We start from the raw sequence: 24,395 nt of genomic DNA, 5'->3' as shown, positions 1-24,395 counted from the left end.
CACATACTGTTGGTCATGTAGTGTGTATTGATAAACCTTGTACTGCAGTGAGCTAAATCAGAGTCACACAGAGTGATTCTTGGTGGTCTTAAACAAATCTACTTTTTGAAACAAAAGTATCCACCTCACACACATGATTCTGGGCTTAAAAATAGTCAGACACCTGCACCATGTCAGATATACAGTTGAAATGTATTACATTTTTATGTCATCCTAATATTACACTTTATATAGATCACAGAAGACTCAAATAAACTAAACTGTTTAGACATAGAAACACCAGATATTTTGTCCAGTTAATTTTGAGCTAATTCTGAAAAGACATTCACCATGAGGCCACTAGAGGGCGCTTTTGGTCATTGACTGCAGGAAAGGGCTACCTGACATATTGATACGTGTTGATTGACCATCTCTATAGACCTATGCCTGTTGGTGTCACCTCCCTGTATGAACAGAGACGAACCCCGATACAGTCTGGAGGGTCTGAGGAACATCCACAGAGAGATGGATAGCGACCAGGATGGATAGAGGTGGAGGAGAGCGGGAGTGCGTAACCACGGAGGGAGGGATTCAGTGTGTTTGATTGGACAACCGATGGTAGGGGTCTTTATTCAGTTACGTGCTGTGTGTGTATATCCTCGTCGACCAGTCAGTCAGTGTGTCTGTCTCATGATTCCTGTCCTGTTAGTTTGTTTTAAGCCACAGACACCAGAACCCCTTTAAGTGAGTCAGATTAAGAAGTGTAAATGTTGGACTGTTTGTCCAGAACTCATCAGAATGTCATCCAGGGGCTAGATGATCCATGGGATTGGGTTGCTGTTACCGCGGAGGCCAGGAGGAGGGTGGCTGACATTCCTGTTCCCATCACATGAAGAATCCAATTACAGCCAAGGATAGATTCAAGATGGTGGAGCCATACACACACACACACACACACACACACACACACACACACACACGACACACACACACACCACAGACACACAGACACAGTCTATTTTATCTCTAAACTAAAACGTCTTGGTCCTTATTATCGGTGCAGTTGACAGTCACAAACTAATGTGGAAACTTCAAAGGTTAAGGATGTGAACTGTTTATTAGACATGCTGGTTGTGTGTAGTTGGTTATGTGTGTATCCTCTGTGTGTTAGACATTTACCTTTTTTAACATTAAGCTGCAAACTTTTCATAATCCTGTGTGTGTGTGTGTCTGTGTGTGTGTGTGTGTGTGTCAATGTGTGTGTGTCTGTGTGTGTCTGTGTGTGTGTGTGTGTTGACATTGTACGTGTGTGTGTTAAGTCTCTGTGTGTGTGTGTGTGTGTGTGTGTGTGTGTGTGTGTGTGTGTGTGTGTGTGTGTGTGTGTGTGTGTGTGTGTGTCTCTGTGTGTGTGTGTCGTGTGTGTGTGTGTCTCTGTGTGTGTGTGTGTGTGTGTGTGTGTGTGTGTGTGTGTGTGTGTGTGTGTGTGTGTGTGTGTGTGTCGTGTGTCTGTGTGTGTGTCGTGTGTGTGTGTGTCTCTGTGTGTGTGTGTGTGTGTGTGTGTGTCTCTGTGTGTGTGTGTGTCTGTGTGTGTGTGTGTGTGTCTGTGTGTGTGTGTGTGTGTGTGTGTCGTGTGTGTGTGTGTGTGTGTGTGTGTGTGTGTGTGTGTGTCTCTGTGTGTGTGTGTGTAGTTCATCATCGAGGACATGAAACAGCAGCCGACCAACAAACACAGCAATCTTCACAGAGAGGACCAGCACATCACCATAGAGGAAACTGTGGAGGCTGGAAGTTCTCAGAAGGTACGCTGTGTGTGTGATTACGCAATCTGTTATTACATTCACAGTTTCTTCCTTTAACCAAACCCTCCCACCTTGTGTCACCCTTTGTGTCTCTGATCCCTCGCTCGATAAATGAAACAGCAGCCGACCAACAAACACAGCAATCTTCACAGAGAGGACCAGCACATCACCATAGAGGAACTGTGGAGGGGCTGGAAGTTCTCAGAAGGTACGCTGTGTGTGTGATTACGCAATCTGTTATTACATTCACAGTTTCTTCCTTACCAAACCCTCCCACCTTGTGTCACCCTTGTGTCTCTCGATCCCTCTCTCTATCCCTCTCTCTCTATCCCTCTCTCTCTAGCCCTCTCTCTCTATCCCCCTCTCTCTATTCCATCCCACTCTCTCTATCCCCTCCCACTCTCTCTATCCCCATCTGACCTCCCTTCTCTCTATCCCCTCCCACTCTCTCTATCCCCTCCCACTCTCTCTATCCCCATCTGACCTCCCCTCTCTCTATCCCCTCCCACTCTCTCTATCCCCATCTGACCTCCCCTCTCTCTCCCTTCCTCTCCCTCCTCTCTCTATCTCCTCCCCTTCTCTCCCTTCCTCCCCCTCCTCCTCTCTCTATCCCCATCTGACCTCCCCTCTCTCTCCCTTCCTCCCCCTTCTCTCCCTTCCTCCCCCTCCCCCTCTCTCTATCCCCATCTGACCTCCCCTCTCTCTCCCTTCCTCCCCCTTCTCTCCCGTCCTCCCCCTCCCCCTCTCTCTATCCCCTCCTCCTCTCTCTATCCCCATCTGACCTCCCCTCTCTCTCCCTTCCTCCCCCTTCTCTCCCTTCCTCCCCTCTGTCTCCCTTCCTCCCCCTCCTCTCTCTATCCCCATCTGACCTCCCCTCTCTCCCCCCTCTCTCCCTTCCTCCCCCTTCTCTCCCTTCCTCCCCTCTCTCCCTTCCTCCCCCTCCTCCTCTCTCTATCCCCATCTGACCTCCCCCTCTCTCCCTTACTCCCCTTATCTCTCCCTTCCTACCCTCTCTCTCCCTTCCTCTCCTTCTCCCTCCCTTCATCCCCCTCCTCCTCTCTTTATCCCCTCCCCTCTCTCCCTTCCTACCCTCTCTCTCCCCTTCCTCCCCCTCTGGATTCTTCTTCCTTCCTATTCTCTATCCCTATCTGACTCCTCCTTCTCCTAAATATCTTTATCTCATCTGACCTCTTCTCTCCCCATTTCTATCTCCTTTTCTCTTCTCCTTTCTCCCTTTCCTTCCTTTCTCCCTGGATTTCCCTTCCTTCCTTCCTTTTCTATCCCCATCACCTCATCTCTCCTCCTCCTCCCCTCCTCTCTATCCCCATTCGATATCCCCCTCTCCCCCCCTCTCCCTTCCCTCCCCCCTCCTCCCTCCTCTCTCTATCCCCATCTGACCTCCCCCTCTCTCCTTCCCTACCCCCCTCTCTCTTTCTCCTTCCCTCCTCTCTATCCCTCCCCTCTCTCCTTCCTCCTCCTCCTTCTCTATCCCCATCTGACCTCCCCTCTCTCCCTTCCCTACCCCCTCTCCCCTCCCTCTCTCCTCTCCTCCTCCTCTATCAGTTCATAACTGGACTCAGGATGAGGTGTTGAGGTGGCTCAGGGAGCTTTGTAGAGCTGCCTCAGTCGAGAGAACTGAGACTTCAGAGTCAAACGGCAACAATCCTCCCAGGAGAACGGCAATCAGAAACCTCAGAGGAACTTCCTGGTGGGCAAGCAGCCAATCAGAAAGCTTCTTACTGAAAGTTACTGGCCAATCAGGTAACACACCCTAGTTACAATGTCCATTTGGTAGATTTTGAATCATTACTATACAATTACAAAAAAAAAAGAAAGATCCAATCAGAACACTTTAGTTTTCTCGTCTAATCAGAGCTGGTGTTATTGTGATGCGTGCAGGATAGCAGCCAATGATGAATAATATCAGAACAGAAAGAGAAACACAGTCCAATCAGATGTAGAAAGATCCAATCAGAACACTCAGAGCTGGTGTTATTGTGATGCGTGCAGGATAGCAGCCAATGATGAATAATATCAGAACAGAAAGAGAAACACAGTCCAATCAGATGTAGAAAGATCCAATCAGAACACTCAGAGCTGGTGTTATTGTGATGCGTGCAGGATAGCAGCCAATGATTAATAATATCAGAACAGAAAGAGAAACACAGTCCAATCAGATGGAGAAAGATCCAATCAGAACAGTCAGAGCTGGTGTTATTGTGATGCGTGCAGGATAGCAGCCAATGATTAATAATATCAGAACAGAACGAGAAACACAGTCCAATCAGATGGAGAAAGATCCAATCAGAACAGTCAGAGCTGGTGTTAATTGTGATGCGTGCAGGATAGCAGCCAATGAGCCGTCGTTCCTGAGTGTCCAGCTGAAGATCGTGGACCAGAGAGACAAACAGAAACTCAACATCAAGGCTCTGGACGAGCTGTTTTGTGCTCTATGCGTGTGTAGACAGTACACACACACACACACACACACACACACACACACACACTTTGTGCATTTGCTCATGTCCACTGATTATATTGAAAAGCGCTAAACAAATTCCTCTCCTCCTTCTCTCTCCTCCTCCCTCCCTGATCTTTCCTCTCCTCCTCCTCCTCTCTCTCCTCCTCTCTTCTGCCCTTCCTCCCCCCCTCTCTCCTCCCTCCTCTCTCCTCCTTCTCTCCCTCCTCCCCTCTCCTGGTCTTTCCTCTCCTCCCCCTCTCCTCCTCCTCTCCTCCTCCTCTCTTCTGCTCCTTCCCTCTCTCCTCCTCTCTCCTCCTTCTCTCTCCTGCTCCTTCCTCTCCTCCTTCCTTCTCTCCTCCTCCTCCTCCTCCTCCTCCTCCTCCTTCCTCTCCTCCTCCTTCTCTCTCCTCCTCCTCCTCCTCCTCCTCCTCCTTCCTCTCCTCCTCCTTCTCTCTCCTCCTCCTCTCCTCCTTTAGGCCCACCCCATAACTACATGAAAGACTTGTTGCTGATAGTTTCTGTGATGATGGGTGTAGGAGGCTGCTGGTTCTCCCAGGTCCAGAACAAAGCTTCCAAAGTCCACATCTCCAAGATGATGAAGGACCTGGAGAGTCTGCAGAGTGCTGAGCTCAGCCTCAGAGAACTACAGGAACAGTGAGTGTCTATGACTGTGTGTGTATTGGGGGGGTTGTGTTTAAATGTTTCCTGATAATGTATGTATTTGTCCTGCTTACCTCCGTGTGTGTTTGCTGCTAACCTGTGTGTGTGTTTTTGTTGTTGTGTGTGTGTTTATTTACTAACCTGTGTGTGTGTTTGTTGCTAACCTGTGTGTGTGTTTGTTGCTAACCTGTGTGTGTGTTTGTTGCTAACCTGTGTGTGTGTTTGTTGCTAACCTGTGTGTGTGTTGTTGTTGCTAACCTGTGTGTGTGTTTGTTGCTAACCTGTGTGTGTGTTTGTTTGCTAACCTGTATGTGTGTTTGTTGCTAACTGTGTGTGTGTTTGTTGCTAACCTGTGTGTGTTTGTTGCTAACCTGTGTGTGTGTTTGTTGCTAACCTGTGTGTGTGGTTGTTGCTAACCTGTATGTGTTTTGTTGCAACCTGTGTGTGTGTTTGTTGCTAACCTGTGTGTGTGTTTGTTTAGCTAACCTGTGTGTGGTTGTTTGCTAACCTGTATGTGTGTTTGTTGCTAACCTGTGTGTGTGTTTGTTGCTAACCTGTGTGTGTGTTTGTTGCTAACCTGTGTGTGTGTTTGTTGCTAACCTGTATGTGTGGTTGTTGCTAACCTGTATGTGTGGTTGTTGCTGTGTATGTGTGTTTGTTGCTAACCTGTATGTGTGTTTGTTGCTAACCTGTGTGTGTATGTGTGTTTGTTGCTAACCTGTGTGTGTGTTTTTGTGTGGTTGTTGCTAACCTGTAAACCTGTGTGTGTGTTTGTTGCTAACCTGTGTGTGTGTTTGTTGCTAACCTGTGTGTGTGTTTGTTGCTAACCTGTGTGTGTTTGTTGCTTGCTAACCTGTATGTGTGTGTTTGTTGTTGCTAACCTGTATGTGTGTTTGTTGCTAACCTGTGTGTGTGTTTGTTGCTAACCTGTATGTGTTTGTTGCTAACCTGTATGTGTGTGTGTTGTGTTGTTGCTAACCTGTGTGTGTGGTTGTTGCTAACCTGTGTGTGTTTGTTGCTAACCTGTGTGTGTGGTTGTTTTGCTAACCTGTATGTGTGTTTGTTTGTGTGGTTGCTAACCTGTGTGTGTGTTTGTTGCTAACCTGTTGTTGCTAACCTGTGTGTTTGTTGCTAACCTGTATGTGTGTTTGTTGCTAACCTGTACATGTGTGTTTGTTGCTAACCTGTGTGTTGTTTGTAACCTGTATGTGGTTGTTGCTAACCTGTGTGTGTGTTTGTTGCTAACCTGTGTGTGTGTTTGTTGCTAACCTGTGTGTGCCTTGTTGCTAACCTGTGTGTGTGTTTGTTGCTAACCTGTGTGTGTGTTTGTTGCTAACCTGTGTGTGTGTTTGTTGCTAACGCGTGTCCCGTCCTGATAGGCTGGAACAGGCCCAGTATGTGTTTGTTGCTAACGCGTGTCCCGTCCTGATAGGCTGGAACAGGCCCAGTATGTGTTTGTTGCTAACGCGTGCCCCGTCCTGATAGGCTGGAACAGGCCCAGTATGTGTTTGTTGCTAACGCGTGCCCCGTCCTGATAGGCTGGAACAGGCCCAGTATGTGTTTGTTGCTAACTGCAGGCCCAGTGTGTGTTTGTTGCTAACGCGTGCCCCGTCCTGATAGGCTGGAACAGGCCCAGTATGTGTTTGTTGCTAACACGTGCCCCGTCCTGATAGGCTGGAGCAGGCCCAGGAGGAGAAGCGTAACGTGACAGAGGAGAAACAGAACCTGGAGGAGAAGATGAGGGATGAGATCATGGGAGCCCAGGAGGAGGCGCACAGACTCCATCGGCTCAGAGCTGGAGCCGTCAGTCAACTGAGCAGACTGAGATACGCAGAGGAGGAGCTGGAGCAGGTAGAGAACCTTACCTTACGTTACCCTACCTAATCTTACCCTACCTAACCTTACCCTACCTAACCTTACCCTACCTAACCTTACCCTACCTAATCTTACCCTACCTAACCTTACCCTACCTAATCTTACCCTACCTAATCTTACCCTACCTAACCCTACCTAACCTAACCTAATCTTACCCTACCTAACCTTACCCTACCTAACCTTACCTAACCTAACCTAATCTTACCCTACCTAATCTTACCCTACCTAATCTTACCCTGCCCTAATCTTACCCTTTACCTAACCTTACCCTACCTAATCTTACCCTACCTAACCTTACCCTACCTAATCTTACCCTACCTAACCCTACCTAACCTAACCTAATCTTACCCTACCTAATCTTACCCTACCTAACCTTACCCTACCTAATCTTACCCTACCTAACCTTACCCTACCTAATCTTACCCTACCTAACCTTACCCTACCTAATCTTACCCTACCTAACTTAATTTTACCCTTTACTAATCTTTATTTTTATTTAATCTTACCCTACCTAACCTACCTACCCTACCTAACCTAACCTTGCCCCTACCTAATCTTACCCTACCTAACCTTACCCTACCTAACCTTACCCTACCTAACCCTACCTAACCTAACCCAATCTTACCCTACCTAACCTTACCTTACCTTACCCTGCCTAACCTTACCTTACCCTGCCTAACCCTACCTTACCCTACCTAACCATACCCTACCTAACAACTGAGCAGACTTAGATATGCAGAGGAGGAGCTGGAGCAGGTAGAAACCTACTTCCTTACCCTGCCTAACCTAACCTTACCCTACCTAACCTTACCCTACCTAACCTAACCTTACCCTACCTAACCTTACCCTACCTAACCTTACCTTACCCTTAACCTAACCTTACCCTACCTAACCTTACCCTAACCCTAACCTTACCCTACCTAACCTTACCCTAATTATAACCTTACCCTAACCTAATTTATTTTACTACCTTAACCTAACCTTACCCTACCTAACCTAACCTTTACCTACCTAACCTTACCTACCTAACCTTACCCTTTTACCTTAACCTTTACCCCTACCTAACCTATTTAATTTGTTACCCTACCTAACCTTACCCTACCTAACCTAACCTTATTTACCTACCCCTTACCCCTTAACCATACCCTACCTAACCTTACCCTACCTTTACCCTACCTAACCTTTACCCTACCTAACCTAACCTTACCCTACCTAACCATACCCACCTAACCCTACCCTACCTAACCTTACCCTACCTAACCTAACCTTAACCCTACCTAACCATACCTAATTAATAACCTTACCCTACCTAACCTTACCCTACCTAACCTAACCTTAACTAACCATACCCTACCTAACCATACCCTACCTAACCTTACCCTACCTAACCTTACCCTACCTAATCTTACCCTACCTAATCTTATTTACCTAACCTTACCCCCTAATTTACTTTACCTAACCTTTACCCTACCTTAATTTACCCTACCTAACCTTACCTACCTAATTTATACTACCTACCTAACCCACTAACCTAATCTTACCCTACCTAATCTTTTATTTAATTAACCTAATCTTACCCCTACCTAATCTTACCCTACCTAACCTTACCCTACCTAACCCACCTACCTAACCCTACCTAACCCTACCTAATCTTACTTATTACCTAACCTTACCTTACCTTACCCTATTTAACCTTACCTTACCCTACCTAACCCTACCTACCCTAACCTAACCATTTAACAACTGAGCAGACTTAGATACCAGAGGAGGAGCTGGAGCAGGTAGAGAACCTTAATTTACCTTACCCTACCTAACCTAACCTTATCTTACCCTATTTTACCCTATTTAATTTAACCTATTTTAACCTTAACCTAACCTTACCTTTACCTAACCCCCTACCTAACCTAACCTTATTTTATCTTACCCTACCTAATCTTACCCTACCCTAATCCTAACCTAACCCCTTACCCTACCTAACCTTACCCTACCTAACCCTACCTAACCTTACTAATCTTACCCTACCTAACCTTACCCTACCTAACCTACCTACCCTTAATTTAACCATACCCTACCTAACCATTAACCTAACTTACCCTACCTAACCTTTACCTTACCTAATTTACCTTTACCTTACCTAACCCTACCTTACCCTAACTAACCACCTACCTAACCTGGAGCAGACTTAGATATAGACCTAGAGAACCTACCTTACCTTACCCTGCCTAACCTAATTTAACCCTACCTAACCTTACCCTACCTAACCTAACCTTACCCTACCTAACCACCTAACCTTACCTTACCTAACCTTACCTACCTAACCTTACCCTACCTAACCTAACCTTACCCTACCTAACCATACCCTACCTAACCTTACCCTACCTAACCTTACCCTACCTAACCTTAATTTACTCTACCTAACCTACCCAACCTTACCCTACCTAACCTTACCCTAACCTAATCTTACCCTAACCTAACCTTAACCTTACCCTACTAACCTAACCACCCCTACCTAAACCTTACCCCTAACCTAACCTTACCCTACCTAACCTACCCTACCTAACCTAACCTTACCCCACCTAACCAACCTACCCTACCTTACCCTACCTAACCTAACCTTACCCTACCTAACCATACCCTACCTAACCTTACCCTACCTAACCTACCTAACCTTATTTACCTAACCTAACCTTACCCTACCTAACCTTACCCTAACCCCAACCCTAACCTTACCCTACCTAACCAACCCTACCTAACTACCCTACCTAACGCACCCTACCTAACCTTACCCTACCTAACCTAACCTTATACCCTACCTAACCATACCCTACCTAACCTTACCCTACCTAACCTTAACCTTACCCTACCTAACCATACCCTACCTAACCTACCTAACCTAATTCCCAACCTTACCCTACCTAACCTTACCCTACCTAACCTTACCCTACCTAACCTTACCCTACCTAACCCAACCTTACCCTACCTAACCTTACCCTACCTAACCTTACCCTACCTAACCTTACCCTACCTAACCCAACCTTACCCTACCTAACCTTACCCTACCTAACCTAACCTTACCCTACCTAACCTTACCCTACCTAATCTAACCTTACCCTACCTAACCCCCTACCTAACTTTACCTATCCTAACAACTGAGCAGACTGAGATACGCAGAGGAGGAGCTGGAGCAGGTAGAGAACCTAACCTTACCTTACCCTACTTAACCTTACCCTGTCTTACTTTACCTAACCTTACCCTATCTTACTTTACCTAACCATACCCTATCTTACTTTACCTAACCTTACCCTACCTAACCTTACCCTACTTAACATTACCCTACCTAACCTTACCCTATCTTACATTACATTACATTTACATTTAAGTCATTTGACGCTATCCAGAGCGACTTACTTTACTAACCTTACCTAACCTTTACCTAACCTACCCTCTTACTTTACCTAACCATACCCTATCTTACTTTACCTAACCTAACCTTACCTACCTAACCATACCCTATCTTACTTTACCTAACCTTACCCTAACCTTACCTACCTATCTTACTTTACCTTTACCTATCTTATTTACCTAACCTTACCCTATCTTAACCCTATTTACTTGGTCTAACTGGTTACCCTATCTTACTTTACCTAAACTTACCCCTTACTTTACCTAACCTTACCCTATCTTACTTTACCTAACCTTACCCTACCTAACTCTTACCCCAACCTTACCTAAACTTACCCCTAACCTTTATCCTAACCTTACCCTACCTAACCTTACCTATCTTACTTTATCTAACCTTACCCTACCTAACCTTACCTAACCTTACCCCATCTTACTTTACCTAACCTTACCCTACCTAACCTTACCCCATCTTACTTTACCTAACCTTACCCCATCTTACCTAACCTTACCCTATCTTACCCTACCTAACCTTACCCCATCTTACTTTATCTAACCTTACCCTACCTAATCTTACCCCATCTTACTTTACCTAACCTTACCCTACCTAACCTTACCTAACCTTACCTATCTTACCCTACCTAACCTTACCTATCTTACCCTACCTAACCTTACCTATCTTACCCTACCTTACCTTACCCTACCTAACCCTACCTAACCTAGCCTTACCTTACCCTACCTAACCTAACCCTACCTAAACTTACCTTACCTACCTGACCCTAACCTGACCCTACCCTAACCTAACCTAACCTAACAACCCTACCTAACCCCTACCTAACCTAACTGCAGTTTACCTAACCCAACCCTACCTAACCCTACCTAACCTAACCCAGCCCTACCTAACCTTACCCTACCTAACCTTACCCTACCTTACCCTACCTAACCTAACCTTACCTTACCCTACCCTTATATAACCTAACCCTACCTAACCTAACCCTACCTAACCTTACCCTACCTAACCCTACCTAACCTAACCCTACCTTACCCTACCTAACCTTACCCTACCTAACCCAGCCCTACCTAACCCTACCTTACCCTACTAACCTTACCCTTTACCTAACGCTACCTAACCCTACCTAACCTAACCCTACCTAACCTAACCCTACCTAACCTAACCCTACCTAACCTTACCCTACCTAACCCTACCTAACCTAACCCTACCTTGCCCTACCTAACCTTACCCTACCTAACCCAGCCCTACCTAACCCTACCTTACCCTACTAACCTTACCTTCGCTAACTCTAATTCAAACTGAAGCAAGTCCACAGTGTAGGAAACAATATCAGTATTGGCTCAAAGCTGGTGGTAAAAATGGTCCATCCATCAATCAAAACCTCTAAACGATTCCTTCTCCTGTGTGTGTTTGTGTGTGTGTGTGCATGCTTGTGTGTGTGTGACTGTGCATGCATGTGTGTGCATTTGTGTGTGTGTGTGTGTATCTAGGTTCGGGGAGCATTGAAGAAGGCAGAGAAGGACATGATGGCAAACTGGTCTGTCCCGGAGGCCCTACAGCTCTGGCTACAGCTGACCCACGAGGTGGAGGTGCAGTACTACAACATCAAGAAGCACAGCGCTGAGCTGCAGCTCAACACAGCCAAGGAGGAGGTAGGAGTCTACTGATTAGTTGGTTGGTTGGTGGATTAGTTGAGTGGGTGGTTGTTGGATTAGTTGGTTGGTGGATTAGTTGGTTGGTGGATTAGTTGGTTGGTTGGTTAATTGGTTGGTTGGTGGATTAGTTGATTGGTTGGTTGGTGGATTAGTTGGTTGGTTGGTTGGTGGATTAGTTGGTTGGTTGGTTGGTTGGTTGGTTGGTTGGTGGATTAGTTGTTTGGTTGGTGGATTAGTTGGTTGGTTGGTTGGTGGATTAGTTGATTGGTTGGTTGGTGGATTAGTTGTTTGGTTGGTTGTTGGATTAGTTGGTTGGTGGATTAGTTGGTTGGTGGATTAGTTGGTTGGTGGATTAGTTGGTTGGTTGGTTAATTGGTTGGTTGGTGGATTAGTTGGTTGGTGGATTAGTTGGTTGGTGGATTAGTTGGTTGGTTGGTTAATTGGTTGGTTGGTGGATTAGTTGGTTGGTGGATTAGTTGGTTGGTTGGTTAATTGGTTGGTTGGTGGATTAGTTGATTGGTTGGTTGGTGGATTAGTTGGTTGGTTGGTTGGTGGATTAGTTGGTTGGTTGGTTGGTTGGTTGGTTGGTGGATTAGTTGGTTGATTGGTTGGTGGATTAGTTGGTTGGTTGGTTGGTGGATTAGTTGGTTGGTTGGTTGGTGGATTAGTTGATTGGTTGGTGGATTAGTTGGTTGGTTGGTGGATTAGTTGATCCGTTGGTTGGTTGGTTGGTGGATTAGTTGGTTGGTTGGTTGGTTAGTTGGTGATTAGTTGGTTGGTTGGTGGATTAGTTGATCCGTTGGTTGATTGGTTGGTGCATTAGTTGGTTGATTGGTGCATTAGTTGGTTGGTTGGTGCATTAGTTGGTTGATTGGTGCATTAGTTGGTTGATTGGTGGATTAGTTGGATTGGTTGGTTGGTTGTTGGTTGGTTGGTGCATTAGTTGGTTGATTGGTGCATTAGTTGGTTTATTGGTGGATTAGTTGGTTGGTTGGTTGGTGCATTAGTTGGTTGGTTGGTGCATTAGTTGGTTGATTGGTGCATTAGTTGGTTGATTGGTCCAATACTACAACGCCAAGAAGCACAGTGCTGAGCTGCAGCTGGCCACTGCTGAGGAGGAGGTAGGAGAGAGACGTAAACCAATCAATCCGTTTATTGATTCATCAACTGATTGATTTACTTTCACTGACTTCACGTAGGAAGAAAGAACATAGGGGCTGTAATTAACCCCTGGTGTGGACATGACCAGGATAATAAACATGTCATCTGTCCTCCATATTAACCCCCCTGGTGACCAGATGGACATGACAGGATAATGCATTAAACAAGTCATCTATCCTCCATATTAACCCCTGGTGTGGACATGACCAGGATAATGCATTAAACAAGTAGTCAACATATATTAACCTCTGGTGTGGACATCAGGATAATGCATTAAACTAGTCATCTATCCTCCATATTAACTTCAATTGACATGACCAGGATAATGCATTAAACTAGTCATACCCCATATTAACCCCTGTTGTGGACATGACCAGGATAATGCATTAAACAAGTCATCTATCCTCCCATTAACCCCATGACCAGGATAATGCATTAAACAAGTCATATATCCTCCATATTAACCCCTGGTGTGGACATGACCAGAATAATGCATTAAACTAGTCATCTATCCTCCATCTACATGACCAGGATAATGCCATCTATCCTCCAAACCCCTGGTGTGGACATGACCAGGAATTAAATGTTTTTCATCTGTCCTCATGAACCCCTGGACATGACCAGGATAATGCATTAAACAAGATCTATCCTCCATATTAACCCCTGGTGTGGACATGACCAGGATAATGCATTAAACAAGATCTATCCTCCATTAACCCCGGTGTGACCCATGATAATGCATTAAACTATTCATCTATCCTCCATATTAACCCCTGGTGTGGACATGACCAGGAGGATGTGACCTCATTAACCCCTGGTGGACATGACCAGGAGGATGTGACCTGGTATGGACATGACTAGGAGGATGTGACCTCATATTAACCCCTTGGTCTGTGTATATCCTGTCCAGGCAGAAAAGATCAAGAAGAAGAGGAGTTCCCTCATGGGGACGTTCCACGTGGCTACAGCTCCTCACTGGACGATGTTGACACCAAGATCCTGGAGGCCAAGTGAGAGAGAGAGAGAGAGACACACACACATTTTTCTATCCTCGTGGGGACCTAAAAATGGATTTCCATTCAAAATAATATTTTTCCTAACCTTAACCCCTAAACTTAAAAATAGCAGGTCCCACGAGGATAGAAGAACAAGATCTCACACACACACACACACACACACACACACACACACACACACACACACACACACACACACACACACACACACACACACACACACACACACACACACACACACACACACACAATTTAGTCAACAATAACTATGACAAAAATAGTTAATACTTGTCAGCAACCTATTTTTCCTGACTGAAACTATGATGATAACGAGACCAGATGCTCTGGAGAAAAAACCCATAACTGTAACATTACTTTTAGTTTAGAAACTAGAAACCATGTTACTAATCTTACTTACATTGTAACTAACCTCAACTAGAAACCATGGTTACTCTCTTACTTACATCTTTACTTACTCTCTTACTTACATTGTAACCAACCTCAACTAGAAACCATGGTTTTACTCTCTTTTACTTACATTGTAACTAACCTCAACTAGAAACCATGGTTACTCCTCTTACTTACATTGTAACTAACCTCAACTAGAAACCATGGTTACTCTCTTACTTACATTGTAACTAACCTCAACTAGAAACCTTGGTTACTCTCTCTTTTGTAACTAACCTCAACTAGAAACCATGGTTGGGTTCACTTACATTGTAACTAACCTCAACTAGAAACCTTGTTTACTCTCTTACTTACATTGTAACTAACCTCAACTAGAAACCATGGTTACTCTCTTACTTACATTGTAACTAACCTCAACTAGAAACCATGGTTACTCTCTTACTTACATTGTAACTAACCTCAACTAGAAACCTTGTTTACTCTCTTACTTACATTGTAACTAACCTCAACTGAAACCATGGTTACCTCTTACTTACATTGTAACAACCTCAACTAGAAACCTTGTTTACCTCTCTTACTTACATTGTAACTAACCTCAACTAGAAACCTTGTTTACTCTCTTACTTACATTGTAACTAACCTCAACTAGAAACCTTGTTTACTCTCTTACTTACATTGTAATTCTAACTCAACTAGAAACCTTGTTTACTCTCTTACTTACATTGTAACTAACCTCAACTAGAAACCATGGTTACTCTCTTACTTACATTGTAACTAACCTCAACTAGAAACCTTGTTTACTCTCTTACTTACATTGTAACTAACCTCAACTAGAAACCTTGTTTACTCTCTTTACTTACATTGTAACTAACCTCAACTAGAAACCATGGTTACTCTCTTACTTACATTGTAACTAACCTCAACTAGAAACCTTGTTTACTCTCTTACTTACATTGTAACTAACCTCAACTAGAAACCTTGTTTACTCTCTTACTTACATTGTAACTAACCTCAACTAGAAACCTTGTTTACTCTCTTACTTACATTGAGGCTATTTTCTGATTTGATAACATCAGAAGCTCAATTTTCCCATGTTGTGCTGTTGTTCATTCATCTGTGCCAACGGTCCACAACTGTGAGTTGCAGTTGGTTTTTGTGACTTACGTGGGTTTTTTGATTTGGTTGACATGGTTTTTCCATGTTGAGCTGGATGGAGTGATATGGTTTTTTGTGACGGAGTTGACGTGGTTTTTGTGACGGAGTTGACATGTTTTTTTATGACGGAGTTGACGTGTTTTTTTGTGACGGAGTTGACGTGTTTTTTTGTGACGGAGTTGACGTGTTTTTTGTGACGGAGTTGACGTGTTTTTTTGTGACGGAGTTGACGTGTTTTTTTGTGACGGAGTTGAGGTGGGTTTTGTGACGGAGTTGAGGTGGGTTTTTGTGACGGAGTTGACGTGAGTTTTTGTGACGGAGTTGACGTGTTTTTTTGTGACGGAGTTGAGGTGGGTTTTTGTGACGGAGTTGACGTGTTTTTTTGTGACGGAGTTGACGTGTTTTTTTGTGACGGAGCTGACGTGTTTTTTTTTGTGACGGAGTTGACGCGTTCTTTTGTGACGGAGTTGACGCGGTTTTTGTGACGGAGTTGATGCGTTTTTTTGTGACGGAGTTGTGTCGTTGTGTCACGGTAACATACTAAACTAATGTCTGTTGTGTTGACATAGCTTACTATCTTATAACAGTCTGCACCTGTGTGTTGGATCACAGGAACGCCCTACCAGACGTTAACTAGCTGACGCAGACTGTGCTTTTGACCTCCCTCACAGGAACGCCCTATCAGAAGTCACGGCCTGCCTACGGGAGCGTCTCCACCGCTGGCAACAGATAGAGCGTCTGTGTGGTTTCCCTCTCCTCAGGAACTCTGGCCTGGCCAGCCTGACAGCCACGCTGTATTCAGACTCTAACTGGGTGGCGATGCCCAGGGTGTCTGTACCCACTTTCCCTTCCTGTCATGAAACAATACAAGGCTCTCTGGAGGATCTGATGGAAGACCCCTCAGCATCCATCTTAGGTAGGTTATAGCAATCAGTCGCTCAGTTGGTCAATATAACGAGACTATAATAGGGTCATTATTAAGGAGACGTGTTTATGCAAACAGATTTACAGCACGGTGAGTGTATGTTTATGGGATCACCGTGGTAATCAATCTCATGCCCATAACTAGTCAAGGGCCTGACGATTAGTTCACACGTTGAATCAGGTGCTAGCTCTGGAATAGATCAAACACATGGAAGGGCTGGGGGTAGTAAGGAGAGGTTTGGAACGGCTGGGGGTAGTAAGGAGAGGTTTGGAAACGGCTGGGGTAGTAAGGAGAGGTTTGGAACAGCTGGGGTCCTGAGGAGAGGTTTGGAACGGCTGGGGGTAGTAAGGAGAGGTTTGGAACGGCTGGGGGTAGCAAGGAGAGGTTTGGAACGGCTGGGGGTAGTAAGGAGAGGTTTGGAACGGCTGGGGGTAGTAAGGAGAGGTTTGGAACAGCTGGGGGTCCTGAGGTTTGGAGGTTAGTAAGGAGAGGTTTGAACTGGGGGTAGTAAGGAGAGGTTTGGAACGGCTGGGGGTAGTAAGGAGAGGTTTGGAACGGCTGGGGTAGTAAGGAGGGTTTGGAACGGCTGGGGGTAGTAAGGAGGGTTTGGAACGGCTGGGGGTAGTAAGGAGAGGTTTGGAACAGCTGGGGTCCTGAGGAGAGGTTTGGAACAGCTGGGGGTAGTAAGGAGAGGTTTGGAACGGCTGGGGAGGGTAAGGAGAGGTTTGGAACAGCTGGGGGTCCTGAGGTCCTGAGGTTTGGAACGGCTGGGGGTAGTAAGGAGAGGTTTGGAACGGCTGGGGTAGTAGGGAGAGGTTTGGAACAGCTGGGGGTCCTGAGGAGAGGTTTGGAAACGGCTGGGGGTAGTAAGGAGAGGTTTGGAAGCTGGGGGTCTGGGGTAGTAAGGAGAGGTTTGGAACGGCTGGGGGGTAGTAAGGAGAGGTTTGGAACGGGTGAGGGGGTAGTAAGGAGAGGTTTGAACGGCTGGGGGTAGTAAGGAGAGGTTTGGAACAGCTGGGGGTCCTGAGGAGAGCTGTGTGGAACGGCTGGGGTTGTAAGGAGAGGTTTGGAACGGCTGGGGGGTAAGGAGAGGTTTGGAACGGCTGGGGGTAGTAAGGAGAGGTTTGGAACAGCTGGGGGTCCTGAGGAGAGGTTTGGAACGCTGGGGTCTGGGGGTAGTAAGGAGAGGTTTGGAACGGCTGGGGTAGTAAGGAGAGGTTTGGAACAGCTGGGGGTCCTGAGGAGAGGTTTGGATCGGCTGGGGTAGTAAGGAGAGGTTTGGAACGGCTGGGGGGTAGTAAGGAGAGGTTTGGAACAGCTGGGGGTCCTGAGGAGAGGTTTGGAACGGCTGGGGGTAGTAAGAGGAGGTTTGGAACGGCTGGGGGTAGTAAGGAGAGGTTTGGAAACGGCTGGGGTAGTAAGGAGAGGTTTGGAACGGCTGGGGGTAGTAAGGAGAGGTTTGGAACGGCTGGGGGTAGTAAGGAGAGGTTTGGAACAGCTGGGGTCCTGAGGAGAGGTGTGGAACGGCTGGGGGTTGTAAGGAGAGGTTTGGAACGGCTGGGGTAGTAAGGAGAGGTTTGGAACAGCTGGGGTCTGAGGAGACTGGCTGGGGTCCTGAGGAGAGGTTTGGAACGGCTGGGGGTTGTAAGGAGAGGTTTGGAACGGCTGGGGGTTGTAAGGAGAGGTTTGGAACGGCTGGGGGTAGTAAGGAGAGGTTTGGAACAGCTGGGGGTCCTGAGGGGAGAGGTTTGGAACAGCTGGGGTCCTGAGGAGAGGTTTGGAACGGCTGGGGGTAGTAAGGAGAGGTTTGGAACAGCTGGGGGTCCTGGGGGTAGGAGAGGTTTGGAACAGCTGGGGTCCTGAGGAGAGGTTTGGAACGGCTGGGGTCCTGAGAGAGGTTTGGAACGGCTGGGGTTGTAAGGAGAGGTTTGGAACAGCCTGAGGGGGTTTGGAACCTGGGGGTTGTAAGGAGAGGTTTGGAACGGCTGGGGTCCTGTAGGAAGGTTTGGAGAGGTTTGGAACAGCTGGGGTCCTGAGGAAAGGTTTGGAAAACGGCTGGGGGTAAGTTTGGAACGGCTGGGGTAGTAAGGAGGTTTGGAACAGCTGGGGTCCTGAGGAGAGGTTTGGAACGGCTGGGGGTAGTAAGGAGAGGTTTGTAAGAGGTTTGGAACGGCTGGGGGGTAGTAAGGAGAGGTTTGGAACGCTGGGGTCTGGGAGAGGTAGTAAGGAGAGGTTTGGAACGGCTGGGGTAGTAAGGAGAGGTTTGGAACAGCTGGGGGTCCTGAGGAGAGGTTTGAACGGCTGGGGGTCCTAAGGAGAGGTTTGAAGGTGGGGGTCCTGAGGAAGGTTTGGAACGGCTGGGGGTCCTGGGGGTCCTGAGGAGAGGTTTGGAACGGCTGGGGGTAGTAAGGAGAGGTTTGGAACAGCTGGGGTCCTGAGGAGAGGTTTGGAACAGCTGGGGTCCTGTAAGGGTTTGGAACAGCTGGGGTCCTGAGGAGAGGTTTGGAACGGCTGGGGTAGTAAGGAGAGGTTTGGAACAGCTGGGGGTCCTGAGGAGAGGTTTGGAACGGCTGGGGTAAGTTTGGAACGGCTGGGGTAGTAAGGAGAGGTTTGGAACAGCTGGGGGTCCTGAGGAGAGGTTTGGAACGGCTGGGGGTAGTAAGGAGAGGTTTGGAACAGCTGGGGGTCCTGAGGAGAGGTTTGGAACGGCTGGGGGTAGTAAGGAGAGGTTTGGAACGGCTGGGGGTCCTAAGGAGAGGTTTGGAAACGGCTGGGGGTCCTGAGTAAGGAGGTTTGGAACGGCTGGGGGTCCTGAGGAGAGGTTTGGAACAGCTGGGGTCCTGAGGAGAGGTTTGGGGGTAGTAAGGAGAGTTTGGAACGGGGGGTCCTGAGGAGAGGTTTGGAACGGTTGGGGTCCTGAGGAGAGGTTTGGGAACGGCTGGGGGTCCTGAGGAGAGGTTTTGGAAACGGCTGGGGTCCTGAGGAGAGGTTTGGAACAGCTGGGGGTCCTGAGGAGAGGTTTGAACGGCTGGGGGTCCTGAGGAGAAGTTTGGAACAGCTGGGGGTAGTAAGGAGGTTTGGAACAGCTGGGGGTCCTGAGGAGAAGTGGGGGTGAACAGCTGGGGTAGTAAGGAGAGGTTTGGAACTGGGGTCTGGGGTCCTGAGTAGGAGAAGCTGGGGGTGAAACGGCTGGGGGTAGTAAGGAGAGGTTTGAGAACGGCTAAGGAGGTCCTGAGGAGAGGTTTGGAACGGCTGGGGGTAGTGGGGGTTGTGGGAGTAGAGAGGTTTGGAACGGCTGGGGGTTGTGGGGGTCCTGAGAGGTTTGGAAACGGCTGGGGGGTTGTAAGGAGAGGTTGGGAACGGAACAGCTGGGGTCCTGAGGTTTGAGATTGGGAATGGGGTCTGGGGGTCCTGAGGGAGAGATTGGGAACGGCTGGGGGTCCTGAGGAGAAGTGTGGAACGCTGGGGTTGTCCTGAGGAGAGATTGGGAATGGCTGGGGTCCTGAGGAGAGATTGGGAATGGCTGGGGTCCTGAGGAGAAGTGTGGAACGGCTGGGGTCCTGAGGAGAGATTGGGAATGGCTGGGGGTCCTGAGGAGAGATTGGGAACGGCCTGGGGGTCCTGAGGAGAGATTGGGAACGGCTGGGGGTCCTGAGGAGATTGGGAATGGCTGGGGGGGTCCTGAGGAGAGATTGGGAACGGCTGGGGGTCCTGAGGAGAGGGTTGGGAACGGCTAGTTGTCCTGAGGAGAGGTTGGGAACAGCTAGTTGTCCTGAGGAGGTTGGAGAACCACTGCCATACCTGATTCAAGGTATAAATGATTAGCTGCTAATGGAATCAGGTTTAGTTTTATTTTTTAAGTGAGGTTTTCCATTAATTCCCCAATATTGTCCCCAGAATTTGTCCCATTTTTCTAAGATTTACAAAAATGTTATGGGGAATGTTTCACTTCCCTTTTTGCAACCCTAGTTCCACCAATGAAGCGCTCCTCGCTCTCGTGGCTCTACCTCCACTGTGTCGTCAACGGCGTTCTGGACATGCCTCCTCTTCCTCTTCCTCATCCTCCTACTCTGAACCTGATATCCTGATCCCCTATCCACACCACGCTCCCCTGCTTCGAGGAAGAGGAGCAGATCTTCATCAACGCCCAGTGGAGGGGGTGAGTCGCACAATTTCAATTCAGTAAATTTAGAAATAAACTGAAGTTCCAACTCAGTTCCAATTTTCTACAATGCTTCTCTGTGTCCACAGATTACAAGGTGATTCACTGTGACACTTACAGTATTTTCAATGTATGATTGAAACTTTGTGAACCTTGATGGAATATTTGTCTCTCTATATCTTTTCCTCTCTCTCCCTCTCACTCTCCCTCCCTTCCCCTCTCCCCCTCTCTCTCCCTCTCCCCCCCTCTCTCTCCCTCTCTCTCTCCTTCTCTCTACAGAGATTCTCAGGTAATTTATTCTGACAGGACCCCTCCTCTCAGCAGAAGGTCATCAGAACCTTCCGGAACGGAATCCCCGTTTGTAAGATATCTAGAGAAGAACTGGAAGCTTCCTTGGATGAAGCCACATTGAAGACATCATCTAAAGACGAGCCGGACTCTTCTTCTGTGGACAACACTGCTCCAAGGAAAATGCAAAGAGTCAAAAGTGAGACTTCCATGGACCCCCCACCGACGCAGCAGCCAAAAAAAAAAAAAAAAAAGGTATTGGGTCGCCTGGATGGACAACGCCTCAAGGAAGTCATTCAGAGATGAGTGTCACGAGGTTCCGTTGGAGACTCACGTCTCAAAGAAGAGGTCTCTTCTATCTACAGACATGATCGGTGTGTCTTTGGACACCGGCTCCAGGCAGATGATGAGAGAGAGCAGGGGAGAAGCCTCATTCAACAACTCCATGAGAGGAAGACCCAGAGAAGAAATGGTGGCGGCGTTGGAACCTCAACGAGAAGGATATCCCGAGAGGAGGTGGACTTCTTAGCCGACAGCGCTCAGAGGAGGATGGCGATGGCCAGAGACAAACTGACCCTTCATCTGGACAGCAACTCTTCTCACAAGATGCTCAGGAAGAAGATGGAGTTCCCAGTGGAACCACCATCTGCCGCCACGAGGAAGATATCGATAGACAACACCATGAGATGTGCTCTTACACTAGCAGACGAACAAACAGCGATAAGGTTGACAGATCCATAGACACTCCCACTGGGAAGATCTACCCGGACAGGGTCGACAGTACCCAGAAATCCCTAAACGGAGGATATCCAGGGAGGAGTATGGGTCGTCCCAGTTGGGTCACGATCCCCAGGTTTTGGATTGGGGCCAGTTGGGACAACCTGACCTCACCTTGTCCACACCATGGAAACAAACCCAGACCCCCTGACCTCTTATACCTCCATCACCTGACCGAACTGGTGTATGACGGCATTCTGGAGAAGTCCTGCATCGCCTCAGCAATTCACCCCTGACCTGCCCCAGAGGATCACGCTTAAGAGAGCCGAGAAGGAATCCTCCTGTTCCGCCCCCCGAGGAGCAGCCGTCCCTAAACACGTGCCCTGAGATGTAGGAGGCTAAAGGCACCAAAAGGACAAAGACAAAAGCACGAAGTCGCCCAAAACTCAAGAGCCTTTAAGAAGAGGAAAGATCATACCCCAGAACTGCCACAAGGGGGCCTGAACAATCTCTGACTGTTAACTGGAATTCTAAACACTTTTTTAAATGTAAAATTCTGAACCAGAAGTTTGAGGTTATGAAATCTTGATAAGACTCAGCCAGGAAAAGCTGAGAGGAAACATGAAACATTGGTCTTATAGATTTTGATTTTTCAAAAAACGACACGGATTGCTTGGCTGGGATTACATGCTTGGAAAGAAAAAACATGAGCAATAGGATTGCTACGTTTTTTTCAAAGCCAACAAAGACTGATTTTTGAAACTCAGAAAATAGTGTTCTGGGATAACGCGCAGATTGCCGGATAACATGTTATTTGGCAATGGCTAGTCAATGGGCAGGTAACAAACTCTTTGAGTTGACATAGCAGTCTCTAAACTGATTAATCTCATACTAGACGGAATACTCTGAAACAGGAAAACAGTCATATGCATAGTTTCAGGACTATTTTGGTACTACAAAGCAGAATCAATTAACCAGCTGTCTTTTAATTAACCATAGTTAAACCATCTAACTTTGATAAATAACTAGAAATATGTCACACCCTGACCATAGTTTGCTTTGTATGTTTCTAAGTGTTTTGTTGGTCAGGTGTGATCTGAGTGGGCATTCTATGTTGGATGTCTAGTTTGTCTGTTTCTGTGTTTGCCTGATATGCGGTTCTCAATCAGAGGCAGGTGTTAGTCATTGGTTCTGATTGGGAACCATATTTAGGTAGCCTGTTTGGTGTTGGGTTTGTGGGTGATTGTTTCCTGTGTTAGTGCCATACGGACTGTTTTCGGGTTTTCACGTTGTTGTTTTGGTTTTGTGTTCATGTTCAGTTTTCTAATTAAAAACCATGGACAATTACCGCGCTGCATTTTGGTCCTCTCCTTCGACAAGAAAACCGTTACAAAAATAACTATTGATTTTCTGGTTCATTTAAGAAAAGCTAAACTTAGATATGTGTGTCTTTGTTTTTAGTCAATTATAGACAATGCCCATTTCAAGCTTAAAGCTATTTTCATAACATTTAGGCAAGTTAGCTGGCTAACTCATTGATCCTGCTTTCATAGTACACCCTTCTGGCCGGATGTCCTCAGAGGGACAGAGAGGATAAAGGGTGTAAGATAACCCATGGTGCCCAAATGTTGTCTCTGCAAGGAAGTCTTAATAAGTGATGGGTGTCCCGTTTCAGCTTCGCTTGGAAGCAGTGTGATCCCAGACCATGCTCTGATCGCCTCCCATGTTCAGCGTTGGGTGTTTTAGAGCTGAGATATTTATTTCTTGACTAGGAGCATTTCTTTGGAGCTCTTTCTCCTGTACGATAGAAGCAACTGTAGTTTATTTGGATTGGGGAGTGCTGTTCAGTGGTTCCTTGACTTTTTCCTCAGTGCAGTCACAGTGCTGTTCAATGGTTCCTAGACCTTTTTGGTCAGTCAGTCACAGTGCTTCTCAATGGTTCCTAGACCTTTTCTCTCAGTGCAGTCACAGAGCTTTGCTTGGGGGATATTTCTAGTATGTGTACAGATGCAACATTTAGGTTTCCCAGGTTTTCCTTGAATCCTGGTAAGACGATTCCCAGAATCAAGAGGGAAAATCTGGAAATTAGTTGAAAAGCATGTTTAATTTTTTTTTTCACTAGGCAAGTCAGTTAAGAACAAATTATTATTTACAATGACTAATCTAGAAACAGTGGGTTAACTGGCCTGGGAACAGTGGGTTAACTGGGCCTAGGAACAGTAGGTTAACTGGCCTAGGAACAGTGGGTTAACTGGCCTAGGAACAGTGGGTTAACTGGCCTAGGAACAGTGGGTTAACTGGCCTAGGAACAGTGGGTTAACTGTCCTAGGAACAGTGGGTTAACTGGCCTAGGAACAGTGGGTTAACTGGCCTAGGAACAGTGGGTTAACTGGTCTAGGAACAGTGGGTTAACTGGCCTAGGAACAGTGGGTTAACTGGCCTAGGAACAGTGGGTTAACTGGCCTAGGAATCAGTGGGTTAACTGGTCTAGGAACAGTGGGTTAACTGGCCTAGGAACAGTGGGTTAACTGGCCTAGGAACAGTGGGTTAACTGGTCTAGGAACAGTGGGTTAACTGGCCTAGGATCAGTGGGTTAACTGGCCTAGGAACAGTGGGTTAACTGGTCTAGGAACAGTGGGTTAACTGGTCTAGGAACAGTGGGTTAACTGGCCTAGGATCAGTGGGTTAACTGGTCTAGGAACAGTGGGTTAACTGGTCTAGG

The 24,395-nt window shown here is 46.9% G+C and overlaps 1 pseudogene; it reads left to right on the top strand.

The window, feature by feature from the left end:
- The first annotated feature begins 418 nt into the window (after positions 1 to 418).
- On the top strand, positions 419 to 22,188 carry LOC135566794 (stromal interaction molecule 2-like; annotated as a pseudogene).
- Positions 22,189 to 24,395: the final 2,207 nt, after the last annotated feature.

Source organism: Oncorhynchus nerka, unplaced genomic scaffold, assembly GCF_034236695.1.
Source record: "Oncorhynchus nerka isolate Pitt River unplaced genomic scaffold, Oner_Uvic_2.0 unplaced_scaffold_3315, whole genome shotgun sequence".
Lineage (NCBI taxonomy): Eukaryota > Metazoa > Chordata > Actinopteri > Salmoniformes > Salmonidae > Oncorhynchus > Oncorhynchus nerka.
This window is presented reverse-complemented; position numbering and strand designations above follow the sequence as displayed.